General features: G+C 39.3%; 1 protein-coding gene and 1 pseudogene across 6 annotated transcripts in view; one reads left to right on the plus strand and one right to left on the minus strand.

Annotated features, from left to right (window-relative positions):
- The window catches only part of LOC149050895 (G protein-coupled receptor GRL101-like), a 227,358-nt pseudogene that overhangs the window by 100,037 nt on the left and 106,312 nt on the right, over window positions 1–21,009 (minus strand). The gene's annotated exons all lie outside the window — the stretch shown is intronic.
- Window positions 1–21,009, plus strand: part of LOC149050902 (uncharacterized) — a 182,267-nt gene that overhangs the window by 34,701 nt on the left and 126,557 nt on the right. The window lies entirely within an intron of this gene.

The raw sequence follows: 21,009 nt of genomic DNA on the forward strand, positions 1-21,009 counted from the left end.
GCCTCGCGCCGCCATATTTGTTGTGAATTTTTCGCCTTTTAAATCTCGCGCTTCCTTCGCGCGTTTCTCTCGCGCGTGACGCATGAGAGTGACCAACTCCCCTGTGAGGAAACTGGTACCAGCCACCTTTACACTCGCATATTCATTAATAAGAAATGCAACAAAGTGCAGTTATATTACTGGCTGATGCTCGTCAAAAATGTTACAAACAATTTTCTCTCTAATTGTCTCAGTTAAAACATTTAATGAATTGTAATTGCCATATTTCGTGTAAATTACACGCATCTCACAGTCAGACTTGCAATTGCGTGTAGGAAACGAACGCAGTTTGCGTGTTGCGGACAACTAGTTGGAGTGGACAACAAGTGCATTATTGATGTTAGACGCCAGGTACTTTCTGGTGATCGTTAAGACTTTAGCCTTTGACTCGTTGATTGGGAGTTTATTTGAGTCAGCCCAGTGACGTATCTCATTTGCGGAGATATTTAGGGAAAGTTCAAGTTCAAGTAAATTATTAAAGTGAGCAGATGCTGCAAGGGTACCATCATCATAGAGGTCTTCTTGTGAACTGACATGCAGTGGTAGATCGTTGATGAATAGTATGAAGAATAGTGGGCCTAAAATACTTCCCTGAGGAATTCCATGTTTCATCGGCGCCCCACTTGACTCCTTTCCACTCAGGTGAACTACTTGCTTCCTTCCGGTCAAATAAGACCGACACCATTTAAGCTCCGTATTCACCATGCCATGTGCCTCCAGTTTCTTCAGTAATAGTTCATAGTCAACCATATAAAATGCTTTGCAGTAGTCAATAAGCACCACTCCAGAGACCCTGTCCTTGTCCAAATTAAATATGTCATCGATTATCCTGATGAGGGCAGTTTCAGTTATGAGGTTTTTGCGAAAACCAGACTGCCCTAAAAAAATCAAGTTATTATCGCAGAGAAAAGTGCATAAGATGTGCACATGGCGCTCAATGACTCTCGACAAAACCGGTAACACTGAAATTGGACGATAGTTACACGGATCACATTCAGCGCCATTCACGGGGCGTGTAATGAAATCCACAAGCTGTTTGGAATGCAAATTACGAAGTCCTTTCGCAAGGCGATGTTAACCATAGCCTAGTTTCTCACTGAAGTCGATGTTGATATCGGAAACAATCAAAGTTTCTTTATTTAATAAATGAACTCTTTCGATGCTCGCTTCAATGCTCGTGTCGTCAGCTTTTTTAGAAGGTGGTCAATAAATAACTGCTTGCAACTTTGCACAATATAGCAAGGAGACCGCGCCAATTTCATAACATGCCTCTGAAAGTTAAAGTTGCTTTCGATTTGTACAAGAAGTACGTCCTAAGCTTTAAGGCTTTTTAGCTCACTGATACGCCCGGCCGATATACGATACTCAATATCCAATGCAACTAATTCGCCAAACATGAAGGAATATTTCGACTTATTGACCATCATTTAAAACAGTGTTTGAGATTTTTCCTTCATTTTCGAATTCCTCATTCTTGAATTCCCCGCACCCAAAAAACTGACAACCAGAAATGTGGTGCGGGATAAGCAGACAATTCTTAGCCCATTTATTGAACTAACGAACTAATCACAAGACAAAAACAACTGTTTACACTGTTTAGACACCAAAAAATTAAACAAACTCTACATGTTCGATGCGGCCAAAGTAAATTGAATAAACAAAACCACTTATAATGACTGTCAATCATCAGGAAAGCACAACCAAAAATCGTTACGAGGAGATGGACTACAGGATTCCACCCAAACAATAAAGAAAAACAAAATTTAACTGTCCGCTTGTAAAAATCCACAATGAAACTTGTTTACTGTTCAGCGAATATATACTTGCTAGTTTACATATCACACTTCTTTCCCATAATCTCACGCCGGCACTTAAAACACACTGCCGACAAATGCACTCGTGCTTGGGAATTCAAGAAACCATTTATCTTTTGTTTCATTACGCTTCGCTACATTCAGGCAAAGATAAATGAACAATTCTTGAATTCCCCGCACCCAAAAAACTGACAACCGGAAATGCGGTGCGGGATAAGCAGACAATTCACAATCAGTGGCAAAAGCATATAAGGATACAATATAAGGCAATGTCCATTAAGCAAAACACATTTACAGTATAATAGACAGCTAATCGCTTGGATACCATAAGGGTACTGTCCAAAAATTGTTAAGCATATCCACCTGCGGCAAGGCGGTTGGGTTAGACTGTAAAGGAGGAAACGAGTAACACTTGCACCAGTCAATCCATCGATTGGCTGCCACTGCATACGAAGCCACGGTTGAAACGGCACAGTCATTAAGTATGACAGTCTTTAACAGTTCTACAAGCCTCTGAATCTCCGCGTTGCTCCGTTGGTAAGGCGACAAGCCTAAAGTGAAACTCAACAATGTCCAAACATGGCATTTTAAAGACAGGAACAACATCCAATCGCTACAGAACACTAAACGCGCAAGAAACACATCGTCTGCAACGAGAAACTGCCCACATGGCAAGTAAACACAGCACCAGCACACACTCCAGCACAAGGAGGCTTGGCCCACTCGGCGTCAACTGGTAAGCAAATCCACACAAAGGATAGAGGAGTCCACTTGACTCTAAAAACGAACACACTACTGTGTCGGCAGTGCCCTCTCGGCTTGCTTCAGCTGCACAACTCGTGCGTACTAGTACAGTTCCAAGTCCACCGACTTGCAAAGAGCAAAGGCCCACACCTAGGCCAAAGAGGCTCAGATAGAACAAAAACAAATAATTAGGATGAACAAAACGTTCTACAGCAAAGCTAAGGAAACACAATTCTCAAAGCAAATACTCTCGATTTCGTTTCTCCCGAGACCTCTCTGCTTCCTTGCGCGCGACACGAAGTTTCTTTTCCTCTTCGTCATTTTTAGTGAGGGGGTCCGCCTCAAAATATTCTACCACGTCCCAGCCATCCCGGTCAGCAATAGAAATAAGCTTATTTCTGTTATCAAGAAGTGACATACCTTCGTTGGCAATCTTAGTGATGGCGTCATCCGCCCCAGCCCTCTCTAAAACCTGTTTGAACTTATCCTTGACGTCAGAGTTGAACTTGAACTGTTTCTTGTTACTCTTATATTTGAACTCGGGCTCCTCCTCCACAGACTTGCGTTTTAATGAGTCGAGCTGTTCCCTGACAACCTTGACCTCTTGCGTTCTCGTCTCCAAGGCCTTTAAGATTTTCTTTGCCCACGTTGGGGGCTCAGGGCTGCGAGAAGCCGAGCGACTTCTACGGTGCGAACGCTCGCGGACACTCCTTCGCGAAGGCGAAGCACTACGACCAGAACCGCTTGAAGCTGCAACATGTGAGCGAGAACTACGACGGCCTGAACTTCGAAGTTCTCTTGACCTGGACGGCCGGACAACAGGGACTTCAATGTCCGGGTTGACTCTCGAAACATGAGAACGAACTGAAGCAGGGCGACCACGACGGCCGCGCGCCATATGGACGAGATAGGAAGAACGAGCTAAGAATTTAACTGTCCGCTTGTAAAAATCCACAATGAAACTTGTTTACTGTTCAGCGAATATATACTTGCTAGTTTACATATCACACTTCTTTCCCATAATCTCACGCCGGCACTTAAACACACTGCCGACAAATGCACTCGTGCTTGGGAATTCAAGAAACCATTTATCTTTTGTTTCATTACGCTTCGCTACATTCAGGCAAAGATAAATGAACAATTTTCTTAAAACAGCTTTTAAAACACGGGCCGAACGAGCAAAGTCCTCTGCTCTTGAAATCACGCATGAACTTTTAAAGGCAGCAAGCATGCACAAGCTCTTTAAAATAATTGAAACAAACCTGTGTAACTCAAAGCAAATGGCTACTTCGCTGAGGGTAAACTGTGTTCTTACCGTGTTTGTCTGTTGTGCTAGTCTCCGAGGCATTACGACAAGTACGACAGTCTTTATGGTGCAACAGTAGTGTCATCTTTTATTAACTGACAATCTATTTGCCAAACTTTAGGCGTTATAGATTCCTTTGACTGTCTTCACCTAACCTATTTGTAAATGCCTTATTTTTTATTTTCTAGTCTGCGTTTTATGCCTTTTTTATTCTCTTAATAACTAGCAATGTTCATATGCTAAGAACAGCCAAAATCAAAATAATTTAGAACGCGGTTTTGTTAAACAATGGCTAAAATCTGTTCAATTAACCGACCTATACTTTTTTCCTATTTGAAATGATGGACTAACTGTGCCGTCTCAGTGTTTTGAAAACAAACTAGTTTCCTTAAGTCTGTGAATAAGAGTCCTCCTCTTTCCTCTACATTTCGTATTAATGCGAGCGGCTATCTGATCCCACTGCTCACAAAAACATGGCGAGTCAAACTTTATTTGTAAAACTGACACAAGAAGGCCTTATTTTCCGCTATCCAATTCCTGGAAACCTTTAGTTCCTGGCGTGTAGCACCTCACCATCTCGTCGTCCGTGAAGAAAACATCAAAAGAAGCGTTTCAGTTTACTAATTTATTCGTGGAGCTAGTAGAGCACGCTAAACGTGTCAATTTGCGATCGTGTTCTACTCGACTATGGAATTACCACAAAAGTATAAACCAGAGTTAGGAGAGGTGATTACTAACTCTGTTTAAGCCAAGCTTTTTTTTTTTCAAGGATAGGATTATTTTACACCGCACACCGCACACCGCAATTCAATGCGGTTTTTGTGCTAAAAGCTAAAAAATGGGTCTCTGCAAAGAAAACGCACATCACATCACTAACGACTAAAACGAATGCATAAGTGTGAGAGAAAAGGTGGCTACCTCAATCGGCTTTTCATTATTAAAAGTTCTAAAGGATACATAATTATAATTCCTATACAGTACGTTATAGAAATCTCTGATCTCTTTCTATTCAGCTTCATTAGTTTCCCAAAATAACCTAACAACTTTGGCTAAAAAAAAACAACAACAACAAAAAAAACTGAGAACGCACATTACATTTCCGTAGGGCAATTTTATTAACCTGGGCTTTTCTTTTCTTAGCGTTTTCCCAATGTTCATGCATCGCTGTGATTAATTTCTACAACTTTTGAAGTCAAATCTAACTCAGGGCGCTGGCTTACATTTTTTGGTGTATCCGGCGATCGTTTTCAGAATTATTGGAATCTGATTTCTGATCTTTACCCTTTGAGATCATCGGGCTCTAATGAGAAACATTTTCAGGATGTACCTTACAACAATTTTTTCAATGCTTTTTATGAGTATTCTGAATTTTTGAAGTCTATCCTTCCCTTTAACTTACTAGTTTACTCCAGTGTGCAAAACTGATCTGCACGGAAATAAAAAGTCTTTTCAGAAAAAGATAGATGAAGGCAACCTCGAACGCGCTGGGCTTCTGGACAGTAAGAAATGATCCCCTTGAGTGATATAGGGTAGTGATGATTTGACACTATCGAGAATTCGATGAACCGAAAAAAATTCCTGATTAAATGGTTACTTGACTGAACCTTGGCTGAAAGACGGCTAAAGACGCTTCACAACCAAACCCTATTTCAACTCATCTCTCTTGTCAAACGCATTGGTACTTTGGTCCAGGAATGTAGCTATAAAGGGGTTAATTTCTTATCATGAAACATCCAGAGAAGATAAATAAGCGAGACAAAGCCAGGACAAAAAGGGACGCCATCACGATAGGTTAAAAAGGCCAATACCCGGAATCCGATTTTGACAAATTCCCACACTTGAAACAAAGTAGTAGCGTATGTAAAACGGACAGAATTCTGTGAAATTAACCAAATGAAGAAAATGAACGTTTGCCATTTTTTTTTCATGCAATACCTTCCACTCAGCTGACTCGGAAGAGTAACTCGATGGCAACTTTTCAATTTCCGAACTACTCGACATATCGATTGTCATAAAAATAAAAGGAATGCAGGAAAATGCCGACATAATTTGAGAGAGTCATCTGTTGTGACTGACATTATGCCACCTTCGTTAACCTCGAATAGAAGATAATAGAGCAGATTTTACTTCTATGGAATTCAATATCTACCAATCTCGTTTCACGGTCTGGCGAAAAAGGCATATTTCACGCATACTGCACATGCCGGTGCAAAACGTGGTCTCGCTTAATGGGTCGAAGAACACGATATGCTTCACGTGATCCGCCCTTGAAATATGGTATTTCTAACGAATGAGTCTGCGAATAAGGCAGAAATAGATATTTTGTCGGCACGAGATACGACAAGGCCTGGGCCTTAGGCCCGAGCATCATGGGTAATGATGCAGTGGTATATAAGGGAAAGTATAGCACGTGATGTCCATCTAGGCCTCAGAACCAACCGTTCACCTCTGGCTGATGACAAATTTAGTGGCCTCTTGGAGCAGACCGTTTCTCAGATCAAACGGTCGAACGAAGAATCGGCGGAAAGTCATATGAAGGAGACCAAGCGCCTCAAATTCAACGAGTCTCTTAAGAAAAACAAAGTGACTAGAGAAGCGCCACAACTCAGGTGTAGTTCTTTCCTTTGTTAATATCGAAGCTAGTGGTTTGCCTTCGCAATCGGAACTAGGCAGTGCCATTGACTCGGATCCTAGCGTTGCCGCTTGTGCTGATTCTTTCTTGTAAGATTCCTTCGGATTCAGGCTCTCTTGCAGTTGATTTGACCTATTCTTCTGTGCGTGGAGGGCTTAGAAAATTTCTGGATTTTTGACGTACTTTGGAAGTTTCGCAATTTGTCCTAAATGTTATTATGCAGGGTTACAAAATTCCCTTCCTCCAACTTCAAACACCTTTTGTTTAGAGAGACAATACTTCTGCTCGTGAGAATAGTGATTTTTGTTTCGCAAGCTGTCAGCGATTTACTTCGCTTGGACCTAATTGCTTAACTTGCTTGTAAGCCCGATATCATTAACCCACTTTCAGTTTCTACCCGTAGTTCGGGAAAGCAAAGGCTCGTTTTGAATCTTCGACATGTCAACCAGTTAATATACGAACAGAAGTTCAAATGTGAAGATCTGGGTGGCGTTAGGCAGTTGTTTTGATCGTAATTATTACTTGTTTAAATTTGACCTTAGTCTGGTTATCACCATATTGAAATTTTCCCAGACCACAGAAAATTTCTCGCTTTTTCTTGGGATTTTGGGAACGGGGTTTCAAGATATTTTCAGTTCTGAAAATTTTCAGAGCTCATAGAGCCTCTGTGCTTCCTTTCGGGTTTTCTTCAGCCCCGTATGTTTTCACATCGATTTTTAAGCCATTACAGAAATCGTGGAGGAGCCAGGGCATCCCGATAGCTCATTTCCTCGACGATGGTTTAGGAGGGGGAACAGATTTTGTTTCTGCTAAAGTTAACAGTTTAGTCGTCCATTCAGATTTGCTCAAGTCTGGATTTGTTCCTAATGAGGAAAAGTCCCTTTGGGAGCCTCTCCTAGTTATCACCTGGTTGGGTGTGATTCTCGACACTATTGATGGGACTATACAAGCAACCGACGAACGTATTGAAAAGTTAAACGCTGGCCTTGTTGAGCTACTGTCCTGTCAACCTCCCTGAAAGTGCACGTGAAGGAAGTCGCCATTGTAACAGGTCGAATAATTTCCCTCTCTCCCTGTGTGGGTTCCTTCGCCCGTATTATGACTAGATTTCTTTTCTTGGTCGTGAATTCGGCGCGCTCTCGGGAAAGCGAGGTTTTTCTCTCAAACGACTCTCTTTCAGAAATCAGTTTCTGGAAGAACAACTTGGTATTCTTCAATAGCAAGGTTTGTTCGTCGGTCCAGTCCCTTCCGGTCAGGGTCACCTTTTCAGATGCCCCCAATTCGGCTTGTGGTGCTTTCGTAAAAGAATCAAATTTAGTATTTTATCAGAACTGGTCTCCTGTAGTGCGTGCCTATAGTTCTACATGGAGAGAACTCAAAGCTGTTTGCCTCGCCTTGGAAGCTTTCGCGAGTCATCTTTCTGGTGTTAAGGTTATTTGGTATTCCGATAACCAGAACGTCGAATCTATTCTTCAAAACAGTAGTAGGGTAGCTGACATGCACCAATTGGCCCTCCTAGTTATCCAAATATGTCTTGAGTTTCACATATCACTTGAGGTTAAGTAGATCCCTTGGGAGCCTAACGCTGAGGCTGATGCAATAAGCAATTTAACCGATTATGATGACTATACCATTAACGAAGCTATCTTTCAAAGAATTAACCTATTTTGGGGGTCCCACACCGTTGACAGATTTGTTTGTCCCTATAACGCTAAGGTACCAAGATTTAACTCTGAGATTTTTTCAGACCGGCTGTGTAGTAGTAGATGCCTTCTCCCAAGATTGGGGGCACGATAATGATTGGATTTGTCCTCCAGTGTGCCTATTAATTAGAGTGGTAAAGCACATGGAATTGTGTAAGGCGAGAGGAGCGGTTATCCTCCCCTTGTGGAAGTCCTCTTGCTTATGGACTTTTTTTTGTAGAGACGGTGTGCAACGGAACAGTTTCGTAATTGACTGGGTGTTTTTTACCCAAGTTCCCAGGTCTCTTTATCAGCGGGAAAGCCCGAAACTCGCTTTTCGGTTCCAGACCCCTGGACTTTGATGCTATAGCCCTTCGAATTGATTTCGCCGCCCCAGATCTCCCTGTGCTTGCGTAGGCTTCTGTACGAAGTTCAGTATAGACTGTGATCATTGTAATTAGCCCGGCGGGCTTTTTGTATTCACCGCGGAAGTTTTCTCTTCTGGGTGCAAATGTGATTTTGTTTCAGCGTAACTGCTCTAAGTCCTTTTTACTTAGCTTATGGGTTGTTTGGCATTTACTCAGGCTTGAAGTGACTTAAATCATAGAATTCCTCGTCAATATTGCGTATTGCGTTATGACACGAGTTTGTGTCAAGAATTTATTCAGCATTGTTTGAAATTAAAGGGACCCATTTGTAGGCGTAGGCTTCTGTACAAAGTTCAGTAAAGACTGTGATCGTTGTAATTAGCCCGGCAGGCTTTTGTATTCACCGCAGAAGTTTTCTCTTCTGGGTGCAAATGTGATTTTGTTTCAGTCAATCCCAGCGTAATTGCTCTAAGTCCTTTGTACTTAGCTTATGGGTTGTTTGGCACTTACTCAGGCTTGAAGTGACTTAAATCATAGAATTGCTCGTCAATATTGCGTATTGCGTTATGACACGAGTTTGTGTCACGAATTTATTCAGCATTGTTTGAAATTAAAGGGACCCATTTGTAGACGTAGGCTTCTGTACGAAGTTCAGTAAAGACTGTGATCGTTGTAATTAGCCCGGCAGGCTTTTGTATTCACCGCGGAAGTTTTCTCTTCTGGGTGCAAATGTGATTTTGTTTCAGTCAATCCCAGCGTAATTGCTCTAAGTCCTTTGTACTTAGCTTATGGGTTGTTTGGCACTTACGCAGGCTTGAAGTGAATTAAATCATAGAATTGCTCGTCAATATTGCGTATTGCGTTATGACACGAGTTTGTGTCACGAATTTATTCAGCATTGTTTGAAATTAAAAGGACCCATTTGTGGTCCACTTTGTAGATTCCATTTATCTATGTATTCTCTGTTGGAGTTTGATTTTTCCCGGTTATTCTATTTTTATTTGACTATTTCTTTAGTTATTTCTTGTTGGATTGTACTCCTCACTTTGCCTTATTTTATCTCTCGTTTAGATATTTTTCATTCGGGATTTAGGGCATTCCGGGACGGACCGCTTGACAACTTGCTTGAGGGGCTGAAAGATCGACCGAAGACGACTGTGCTCTCTTCCAAAGCAAATGGGACTGATGGGACTGTTATGGTTTAACGATGTGTCTAGAATAAGAAGTGATATTTCCCTTAAAAAAAGGCTTCATGATTATTAAGGTTTTGAAAAGCAAGAAAGTCCAGCTCCGGAAAGGCGACGAAGTCGTTATGTTATAATTGTCTAGTTCTGTATGCCCCGTTGAGTTGCTTAAGAGGTGTTTAGTTATGTTTTAGACACACCCTGATTCCAAAGAATTTATTTCAAGCCTATTTCTAAAGGGAAGGGCTCTTGCAAGCTTGTTGCCCCTGATAAGCCCATTAGTTACTCTACAATTAGAGGGGCTTTTCTCTGGGACCTGCAAAGTCTCGGAGTTGAACCGTCCAAGTTGCGTTTGCATTCTCTAAGATCTGGGGAAGCCATTACGATAGCAAGTAATGGAGTAAACGACAGAGTTTTCCAACGACATGGTTTTTGGAAATCGGTACAAGCCAAAGACACATACGTGGACGATAATTTTGAACAATGACTCGAGGTATCGCGTTTTTTTGGGCTCTGAAGGCGTTTTCGTGTTTTTGGTGGTATTATATCACCTAGCCTCGTGCGTCTTGCCCAATTCTTTGTCAGTCTATATATGCCTCGGGTTGGTTCTCGGCAGGCTTCCCTAAATAAACTTATTTGGTGTACACTACTGTGTTATTTGTTGTGTAGTGGAGACAAAATATGGTATTTCTAACGAATGAGTCTGCGAATAAGGCAGAAATAGATATTTTGTCGGCACGAGATACGACAAGGCCTGGGCCTTAGGCCCGAGCATCATGGGTAATGATGCAGTGGTATATAAGGGAAAGTATAGCACGTGATGTCCATCTAGGCCTCAGAACCAACCGTTCACCTCTGGCTGATGACAAATTTATTTTAGTTTGAAAACATATTTTCTTTAGCTGTTAAGCCTCGTAGGATGGGCTGCCAACTGCTCTGAGTTTGGGCCATGGTTCCTACCCAGATTTCCTGTCATGTTTTTCCCCAAAGGGGTTTTTTCTGGCAGGTTTTTTCTGGCCTCTGTATAACCGTAGTTATGTCCTTGTAAGCGGTTGCCCATCTCTGTTAATCCAGACTTGGTGAAGTTTGCATGTTAGTAATGTATACCTTTTTTTTTAATGTCTAAGGAATTGAATGTATATCAGGATTGTATATGGTATATCAGTTGCGAAGATATGTATGTATGCATTCCCCGGGCTATATATGCCTCGGGTTGGTTCTCGGCAGGCTTCCCTAAATAAACTTATTTGGTGTACACTACTGTGTTATTTGTTGTGTAGTGGAGACAAAATGAGTCGTTTTGCTTCATGACTTTATGAACGAGGCATATTTTACGTAAGGTGCATCCAATTTTTCTGCGTTATGTACCGTTCTGTCTAAATGGCTGGAAGAACACAATATATATCAAGTCTTCCGAGCTTTAAATGGGCTGTTTTGCTTTAGGGCTTTAAGATTGAGGCATTAAATGAGCTGTTTAGCTTCATGGCTTAAAAAACGGGCCATATTTCATGCATACTGCATTTGTTGACGTAAAGCGCTGTTTTGCTTAACAGGCCTCAAAAACAAGGTATAAATTCAAGTCATTCGCGCTTGGAAAGAGCTGTTTCGCTCTATGGCTTTAAGAAAGTGGCGTATTTCGTTTATATTACACTTGTCTGAGGTTAGGTTAGCCACGAGACCAGAAATTTCGGTGGACGTGGATGGACACCGTTGGATTCCCATAGACCCCATCGGATTCCATTCGACAAATAGGTATCGGAGGATACCATCGGACATTATGTGCCGTCTCTGATTTTCACCTGACTTCCGGTACCTTTTTCGCGTCAAACGTATCTTACCTCCCTTGGAAGGTGTTAAGGCGTTACCCATGGGTGTATATTGGAAATGTACGTCAAAAAGTCGATATCTACCTTTTTTTTTTCTTTTAAACTTAGGTCAAAGAAAAACAAAACAGAAAATTAGGTAAATGTAACGAGATAAGGAACAATCGAGATATGATCTCTGGTGAAGTTTAGAAACGTGATTTAAAGATAATAGATAAATCATGTCCTACTCGACAACATAAAAAGTAATGGAAGTGATAACTTTGGAATTGTTATTCTTGTTGTTACTACCCTGGACTGGGTAAAAATATGTTCTGAATAATTTGAATTTGGATCTTCACAGTTTAACGCGTGTTTTATTATAGGTGGGATGGAATCAACATTAGTTGCTTACAAAATATAACAATAATTGTTGTACAAAACACAATTTTTAAAGTTTGAAATAAAATAGTATCGATAGTATCAAATATGAAGCTACAAATGTGCTACTTACAGGTCAGTCAACTCGGTGATGTTAGTGAAGACTCCAGGTGGTAGATTTTCTATTTGGTTGCCAGACAAGTGACTACAAAGATTAGGCATATAAAAAAAAAGTGATTAAATAGTTACAGCAGGTTAAAGAATTAATATAATGCAAATCCTAATAAGAAGAATACAGAGATCATTTAAATAAGCATTTAATGTTTTTTTGCTGTTTTTGTCTTTGTTGTCCTCATTGTTGTTGATTTTCTCTCTACAGAAGCGAGGGGATCATAGTAAGATTTTCTCCGTCCATCATTATCCAGTTTGGGTTGTTTAGACGTTTCTTTACTGCTCTTTGAAATACAAGTGCCTCTATTTGCCGATTACTTGATATTGTTAAGAACACTATGTTTCCAATGGTATTTGTCTTTATCTCGAACTTGAGTTGTTACACGATGTAGCATTGCGATCGTTTTGTGTATTACGCCACCTGCTATGCCACTCTCATATTTGCATAAATCCTCTTTAGGACCGAGGGAAGCAAAACTTATTTTGGAATAAGATTTGTGAGGGGAGGGGGGACTAGGGCAAATCACTTTTTCTTTTTTTTTTTCCACTGGGGTGCAAATCACATTTTTTGTTTTTAGCTGATGACGGGGCGGGGGAGAGGCGATCGGAAATCGGTGAGGACGCTTGTGTCGTACCTTTTAGGAGTCAAAATCAGCGACCTGGTACCTTTTACGATGTCTCAAACTTTAGTGGACTACGAAAGACCTGGCATCTATTTTGGCGGAAATCAAAGAAATATGCCTACGTAAAGCGCCGAAACTTGCTGTTAGTCCTTCGCACTTGATACGAGCTGTTTCGCTTTTTGTCTTAAAAAACGAGGCATTTCCCACGTACTTCATTTAATTGTGTTTTAAGTAAAAAAGCAAGGTTTATTTTCCGTTATTCGCGCTTTAAATGAACTGTTTTACTTCATGGCTTAAAGAATGGACCATACTTCATGTTTCGCTTCAAGGCTCTAAGAACGAGGCATATTTCGTATATGCTGCACTTGTCTGAGGTAAGGTTTACCACAAGACCAGTAATTCCGATGGACATGGATGGACTCCGTTGGATTCCCATGGATCCCATCGGATTCCATTCGACAAATAGATATCGGTGGATAACATCAGACAACATTTCTGCCCTCTATGATTTTCATCTGACTTCCGGTACTCTTTCGCGTCAATCTTATCTTACTTCCGCTGGAGGGTGTTAAGAATATAACTTTGCCTATTCCATCGGAAAACTACGTTTCCCATCGGTGTGTATTAAAAATGTACGGCAAAAAGTCGATATCTACCTTTTCTTTTTTAACCGCTTAGGTTAAAGAAAAGCAAAACAGAAAATTAGATGAATGTAATGAGATAAGGAACAATCGAGAAATGATCTCTGGTGAAGTTTAGAATCGTGATTTAAAGTTAATAGATAAATCATGTACTCCTCGACAATTTTTAAAGTAATGGCAGTGATAACTTTGGAGGCGCGATTCTTGATGTTACTACCCTGGACTGGGTAAAAATATGTTCTGAATAAATTGAATTTAGATATTCACAGTTTAACTCGTGTCCTATTATGAGTGGGATGGAATCAACATTAGCTGCTTGCAAAATATAACAATAAGTGTTTTACAAAACACAAATTTCAAAGTTTGGAATAAAATAGTATTAATAGTATCAAATATGAACCTACAAATGTTCTACCTACAGGCGAGTCAACTTGTTGTTAGTGAAGACTCCAGGTGGTAGATTTTCTATTTGGTTGCCAGACAAGTGACTACAAAGATTAGGCATATAAAAAAAAAAGTGATTAAATAGTTACAGCAGGTTAAAGAATTAATATAATGCAAATCCTAATAAGAAGAATACAGAGATCATTTAAATAAGCATTTAATGTTTTTTTGCTGTTTTTGTCCTTGTTGTCCTCATTGTTGTTGATTTTCTCTCTACAGAAGCGAGGGGATCATAGTAAGATTTTCTCCGTCCATCATTATCCAGTTTGGGTTGTTTAGACGTTTCTTTAATGCTCTTTTAAATAAAAGTGCCTCGATTTGCCGATTATTTGATATTGTTAAGAACACTATGTTTCCAATGGTATTTGTCTTTATCTCGAACTTGAGTTGTTACATGATGTAATTGTATTGCGATCGTTTTGTGTATTACGCCATCTGCTTAAAGTTCTAGGAACTGTGTGACATTCATTATTCATTTAGGAACATGTGTTTTATTAAAATCCTGGAATAGTTAAAGTAAAGCTAATAGGTTACAGGGTTTGCAGGATAAATAATTCAGCAAACAAATCATTAGACAACTTCTTGATATCGTTTATGCTTAACGATCTGTGGATGTGTATGAAAATTTGGTCAAAGATTAGACAGGATAACATACGTGATCGAATAGTTACAGGAGGCTACGGTAGCTAATGCGACCCAAATCCCAATAAGAAGCAAAAACGATATTTTAGGTGAGCATTAAGCCCGCAGCACATACGCAAACAAATTAATTGAGATTTAGAGAACAGACATCAAGAAAAATTTGGTAACGCGCCTGGCAACGAATTTTAAAAAGCACATCAAAACTTTCATCGAAGCATTAATGATTGTGATTGGGGAAGCGCTTCACAATTTTTTTTTTCTTCAAAAACTTTATTCGATAATCAACATATTCAGATTTCAAGTCAACTCATACAATTGGGAGAAACCTTTAAAGAAAGCGGAAGAAGTGCAAGTTAATCTTCGAAGTCCCGACACCTGCATTTCTTATTCATAAAAAACCCAACAAAGTGGATTTACTAGCTCATGCTCGTCAACAATCTTACGAATAGTTGTGAATCTGATTGTCTCAGTACACACATTTAATGAGTTGTAATTGAATGGTTTGTGTAAGTTACACGCATCTCACACTCATACTTGCAAGTGCGTGTACTCACACGTAGTTTTCTTGCTTTGCGCGTGCAGCCTTTTAACTGCACGCATTTTAAACCAATTATTAAGTCATGGAGCTAGTGAAGCACGCTAAACGTGTCAAATTCTGACTACACTATCACGAAACATTCAATGTGAAATAGTTTATTGAGGAATGGTCAGTCAGTCATCCGACAACAATAATGTGACGTAATAGTTTATTGAGGAATGGTCAGTCAGTCATCCGACAACAACAATGTGACGTAACATATACTTATTACAACATAGAATATGCTAGCAAGTCTAACTTGAAAAGCTTGAAAAATTAAGTGTACCACGCCAGATACGAAAAACCACTAAAAAACCACTCTTAGATGTGGCCAAAAATTATGTGGAAACGTATTCCCCATCTAATGCAGTGGCACGGAACCTCGGGGAAGAGGTACAAACAAACACATACTCCATAGAAAAAATTTAACTAAATTGTTGACAGCAAACAGGAAGACTGACTGAGCTAGAATGATTAATATTCCCCGCTAAAACATTAAATACTCAAAACTCTCCCCTGAGAATACTAAAACCTCTCAATCGTGCCATCAGAATAGTAATTTCTGACTAATTCGTTCCTAGTCACTCAACCGTCAGAAATTACATTTTGCGATCGCGTTCTACTCGAATATGGAATTACAAGGAAAGTATAAACCACAGTTAGAAGAGGGCACTACTAACTCTGTTTCAACCAAGCTCTCCTTTTTTTTTTCTTTTTTCTTTTTTTCAAGGAATGAAATTATTTTACACCGCAATTCAACGGTTTTTGAGCTGAAAGCTCAAAAATTGGTCTCCCCAGGGAAAACGCACATCACATCACTAACGACTGAAACGAATGCATAAGTGTGAAACAAACCAAAAAAGGGACAAATTTAGAGACAAGATAGAATAAGATACCAAGGTCTAACTCAAGATGGCTAGGCTAATCGGCTTTTCCTTATGAAAAGTTCAAAAGGATACGTAAAGTTGCTATACAGTACAATAAAGACATCTCTGATCTCTCACTATTCAGCTTCATTAGTTTTCCAAAATAACCTGGCGACTTCGACGGGTAAAACAAAAACTAAGATTATAGATCACCGTTCCATGGGGCAATTTTATCAACTGGGCTTTTCTTTCCTTAGTGTCTTCACAATGTTCACGCAACGCTGTGGTTAATTCTACAACTTTTCTCTAGTGTATCGATCGCTTTCAAAATCAGCGGCGAGATTTTTTGGGATTTCAGTAGAACGGAGGCAAGCACGAGTTGGGCGCGAAGTGTAAGTTATTTCTTTAGTCATTTGCGTGGAAAAATCTAAAGCAAAAGTTAATATCCTTTCAAGTTCAAGTGGATCGTTTTAAAAGTGAGCTTCCTGACTTACAGAGACTGTAGCTTCACCAATGGAGTAAATAAATCACCATGCAACTTCTTAATCTTGTTATCATCCAGCCTCCTAAAAAATAAGTGTTTTTTGAGAAACTGGTCCATTATTGATTTAATAAATAATTACGTCTTAAGCAAAGAAATAGGGCAACCTTAAGCTTATTCCGGAAATTAATTAGCCTCAAGACTGACAGCAATCGGTGTGAGTATAATTTCACTCACATTCGGTAATTGAGAAAATCATGTGCAACACAAATAGAGACGATTACATTCTTTAAGTATCAGACATGAACTTATGTTTTGATTTCTTTATAATTCGGCCAACTCAATGTTGCTGTTGTAGACTCCAGGTGGTAGCTTCTCTGGCTGGTTGTCTCCCAAATCCCATATGATAAAAATGTAGCAAAATATTATCGAGGTTGAGCGTAAAATACTTGTTTTAATGTATCCGACGGGCAGCTAAAACGCTTATTTGACTACGAGTAAGAGAAGGTTATAAAAAACTAGGTGAATATTAAAATGCTCACCGTTTAGGCTACCTTAAATCAATTTTGTAGGAAAATTCATTGCCCGACGAGGGCGTTAAATTGCACGCAAAAAACGATATCGCGAAGCGATGAGTGCGATAACGGTTTTCAAGTGCAATTTAATGCCGAATTCACGAGCCAGGATATGGATTTTCCTTGAATCGCATAATTGAATAAAAATAAGAAAAAAAGGAAACAGGAATAATATTATTTGTTTTCATCCTGAGCGCGCGCCCTAGAAAGCCATTTCAAAGTCAAGTGTCAGAACTGTCATTGCGTTAGCGAATAGGAAGCAAGGTCACTCGTACACGTTTGAATCTTCGACAACTTTAATTGTATCTTGTGCTTGTTTTTTCATTTGTTTTCAAACTTTTTAAACAAGCCTCACACTATCTTAAAGGTAATAGTGATATTTCACTGAGTTTACAAGCCGTTTTTCTTTAACATCTTTTTTCAAATTTCCAAATCCTTTGCTCGAGAAGGAAAATAAGTTGCACCTTTTACCTCTTTGGCGGCAAAACTAAAAGAAATGAAGTGTCCAAGCGAAAGCACTGAAAGTGTCACATCGTGATTTCTTTTTCTGTATATATGGCAATCGACCCTGGCACTTCTTCCTTTGTCGCTTCTTCGTCTTGTTTGGTTGAACTTTCTCTTGCCATTTTCTGGGCCGTGTTTTTCTGTCATGGAAATCTCTACCATGCAGAGTTTTTAAATTGCAAACTTCGAAAAGATATTTAAACCCTTGATACAATTAGAGAATTGTGGTCTGACGTACTTAATCTGACATTAAAAATATGCCGAGTAGCTGCAAGTGGTGCATACCAATGAAACGAGAAGCCCGGCGACTCACAATATTGTGCGATTTGCTCAATGATTGTGATCGGGGGGAGTGCTCCACAATTTTGGTTTGTTTTTAATTCAAAAATACCATTTTATGATGATGAAATTCAAATCTTCGAGTGAACTCGTGGCAATCGGAAGAAAAGCGGAAGCAGTGCAAGTTAATCTTTTGAGTCTTGATACTCGCATTTCTAATTCGCAAGAAACCCATCAAAGTGCAGTTATATATGCTCGTGCTCGTCAACGAAAAAATGTGAATCCAATTGTCTCAGTACACACGTTTAATGTGTATACTGAGTTAGTTAAGTGATTTGTGTAATTTATACGTTTTTCAAACTCATACTTACAGGTGCGTGTAATGACACGCACTTTGCGTGTTGCGCGCGTGCAGCCTTTTAACTGCATACATTTTAAACTAAATATTTATTCATGCAAAAAGTGTCAATTTCTGCTACAATATAGAATTACCAAAAAAGTATAGACCAGAGTTAGAAGGGGGGACTACTAACTCTGTGTATTAACCAAGCTGTTTTTTAAAGGATAAAATTATTTTACACCCTAATTCAATGGTTTTTGCGCTAAAAGCTCAAAAATCGGTCCCCCAGAGAAAACGCACATCACTTCACTTACGACTAAAATGAATGCATAAGGGTCACCAAACCGAAAAAAAGGGAAAGTTTAGACACAAGATTGGATAAGATGGAAAGTTCTCACTCAAGATGGCCACACTAATCGGCTTTCCATTATCAAAAGTTCTAAAGGATACACGTAGTTGCCATACATCATTATCTCCCACCATTCAGCTTCATTAGTTTTCCAAAATAACCAAGCGATGTTGGCGGGTAAACGAAAACTGAGAACGCAGATCACAGATCCATAGGGCAATTTTATTAACATAGGTTTTCCTTTCCTCAGCGTTTTCACAATATTCACGCAATTTTTTAGTTAATTCTACAACTTTTGAAATAAAATCTTACTCAAGGTGCTGGTTTACACTTTTTGGTTTATCGATCGTTTTCAAAATCATCGGAATCTGAATTCTGATCTTTACCCTTGGAAATCATCGGGCCCTAATGACAAACATTTTCAGGGCTTACCTTACACAATTTTTCCAATACTTTTTATGAGTATTCTAAATTTTTAAGGTCTATCCTTCCATTTAACTTACTAATTTACTCCAGCGTGCAAAACCGATATGCACTGGAATAAAAAGTCTGTTCAAAAAAATACAGACGAAGGCAATCTCCAACGCGCTGGGCTTTTGGGCAGTATGAAACGATGCCCTTGAGTGATGTAGGGTAGTGATAAATTTGATGCGATCGTGAATTCGATAAACCTAAAAAAAGTTACTGATTTAATGGTTACTTGACTAAACCTCGGCTGCAAGACCGCTGAAGACACTTCACAAGCAAACTCTATTTGAACTCAACTCTGTGTTCAAACGCTTTTGTACTGAATGGTTTAAGGAAATAATTATAAAGGGGTCAATTTCTTATCATGAAACATTCAGAGGAGATAAATAACCGAAACAAAGCCAGGACGAAAAGGGGCGCGAACTCGAGAGGTTAAAAAGACCGATACCCGTAATACGATTTTGACAAATTTCCCCTTTTGAAACAGACTAGTAGCGTATGTGGAATGGACGGAATTCTGCGAAATTGACAAAATGAAGAAAATGAACGTTTTTATTTATTTATTTATTTTTTTTTTATTATTATTTTTTTTATGCAATACCTTTCACTCAGCTGACTCGGAAGAGTAACTCGGCGGCAACTTTTCAATTCTCGAACTACTCGACATATCGATTGTCAGTAAAGTAAAATGAATGCAGGAAAATGCAAACATAGTTTGAGAGAGTGATCTCTGGTAACTGACATTGTGCAATTTCATATTTCTGTTTATGGGCTGTTTTGCGTCAGGGCTTTCAGAACGAGGTATATTTCCTGTATACTGTACTTCATATTTCTGTGTTAAGTGTGTTTTTTTTAAGGCTTAAAGAACGAGATTTGAAGTATTCTGCGCTTGAAGAACGAGGCATCTTTCAAGTCATTCGCGCTTGAAATGGGCTGTTTAATAGTTCAGGACTATCTTACTGACTAACAGGAAAATGCAGACATAGTTTGAGAGAGTGATCTCTGGTAGCTGACATTGTGCAATTTCATATTTCTGTTTATGGGCTGTTTTGCGTCAGAGCTTTCAGAACGAGGCATATATCCCGTATACTGTACTTCATATTTTTGTGTTAAGTGTGTTCTTTTTTTTAAGGCTTGAAAAACGATATTTGAAGTATTCCGCGTCTAAAGAACGAAGTATCTTTCAAGTCATTCGCGTTTTATATGGGCTGTTCCGCTCCACGGCTTTAAAAAAACGAGGCATATTTAGCTATGTACCACGCTTGCTTCATTTGCTTAAATAAAGCGCCGTAAGTCGCTGTAAGTTATTCGCGCTTGATATGAGCTGTTTCGCTTTATGGCTTTAAGAATATAATTTTGCCTATTTTATCGGAAAACTAAGTTTCCCATGGGAATCTACTGATGCGTATTCAGTAAAATGAACCTTCGTTTCGACAATAAAATGTTTCTAAATGTTTTGTTATACGCACTTAAAAAAACATTTGGAGGACAATGACCAAAACATAACTGAAGCAAATAATAAAGGGCTATGGAGTGTCCTATAAAAGTAAATAAGCATAAGGGCGGAAGAGTTAACATTTACTTCTGTAGCTCAGTTGGCAGGAATATTCTGGGAGGCCTGGGTTCAAATCCCGTCCGAGCCTGAATTTTTTTTATTCTTCCTTTTCTGCAATTGGTAAAATTGCAGCTCACCTGCAAGGATCATGTCTTTCTTTAATTTTACATCGGCAGCTCCAAATTTTTTTTTTTTTTTTACAAATACACAGCTTAAACTTGCGCAAAGAAGAGAACCTTTGTTTTGACAATATACTGTTTGTAAATGATTGAAGTGTAATAAAGAAAATATTCCCTGTTTGACTTAACCATGTGTTCTCAAAGTGTAAGGGGAGAGGTGGGAATGTTTATTTTGAACAGTTATTGTTACGTTGTTATGTTACGTTAGGGGAACGGCTCCATAAAAGGTGAATTTAAATGGAATCAGTAACGACTGAAATCGGATTTTCAATGGAATTTGTTGATTTTGCTATTTTTGTTAACTTCAAATTTCTTTTCGACTGGCTGAGTTTTGAGCTCTCCATCTTTCGGTAAATTGCGTCT

Source organism: Pocillopora damicornis, chromosome 2 (assembly GCF_964200805.1).
Source record: "Pocillopora damicornis chromosome 2, jaPocDami1.2, whole genome shotgun sequence".
Classification (NCBI taxonomy): domain Eukaryota; kingdom Metazoa; phylum Cnidaria; class Anthozoa; order Scleractinia; family Pocilloporidae; genus Pocillopora; species Pocillopora damicornis.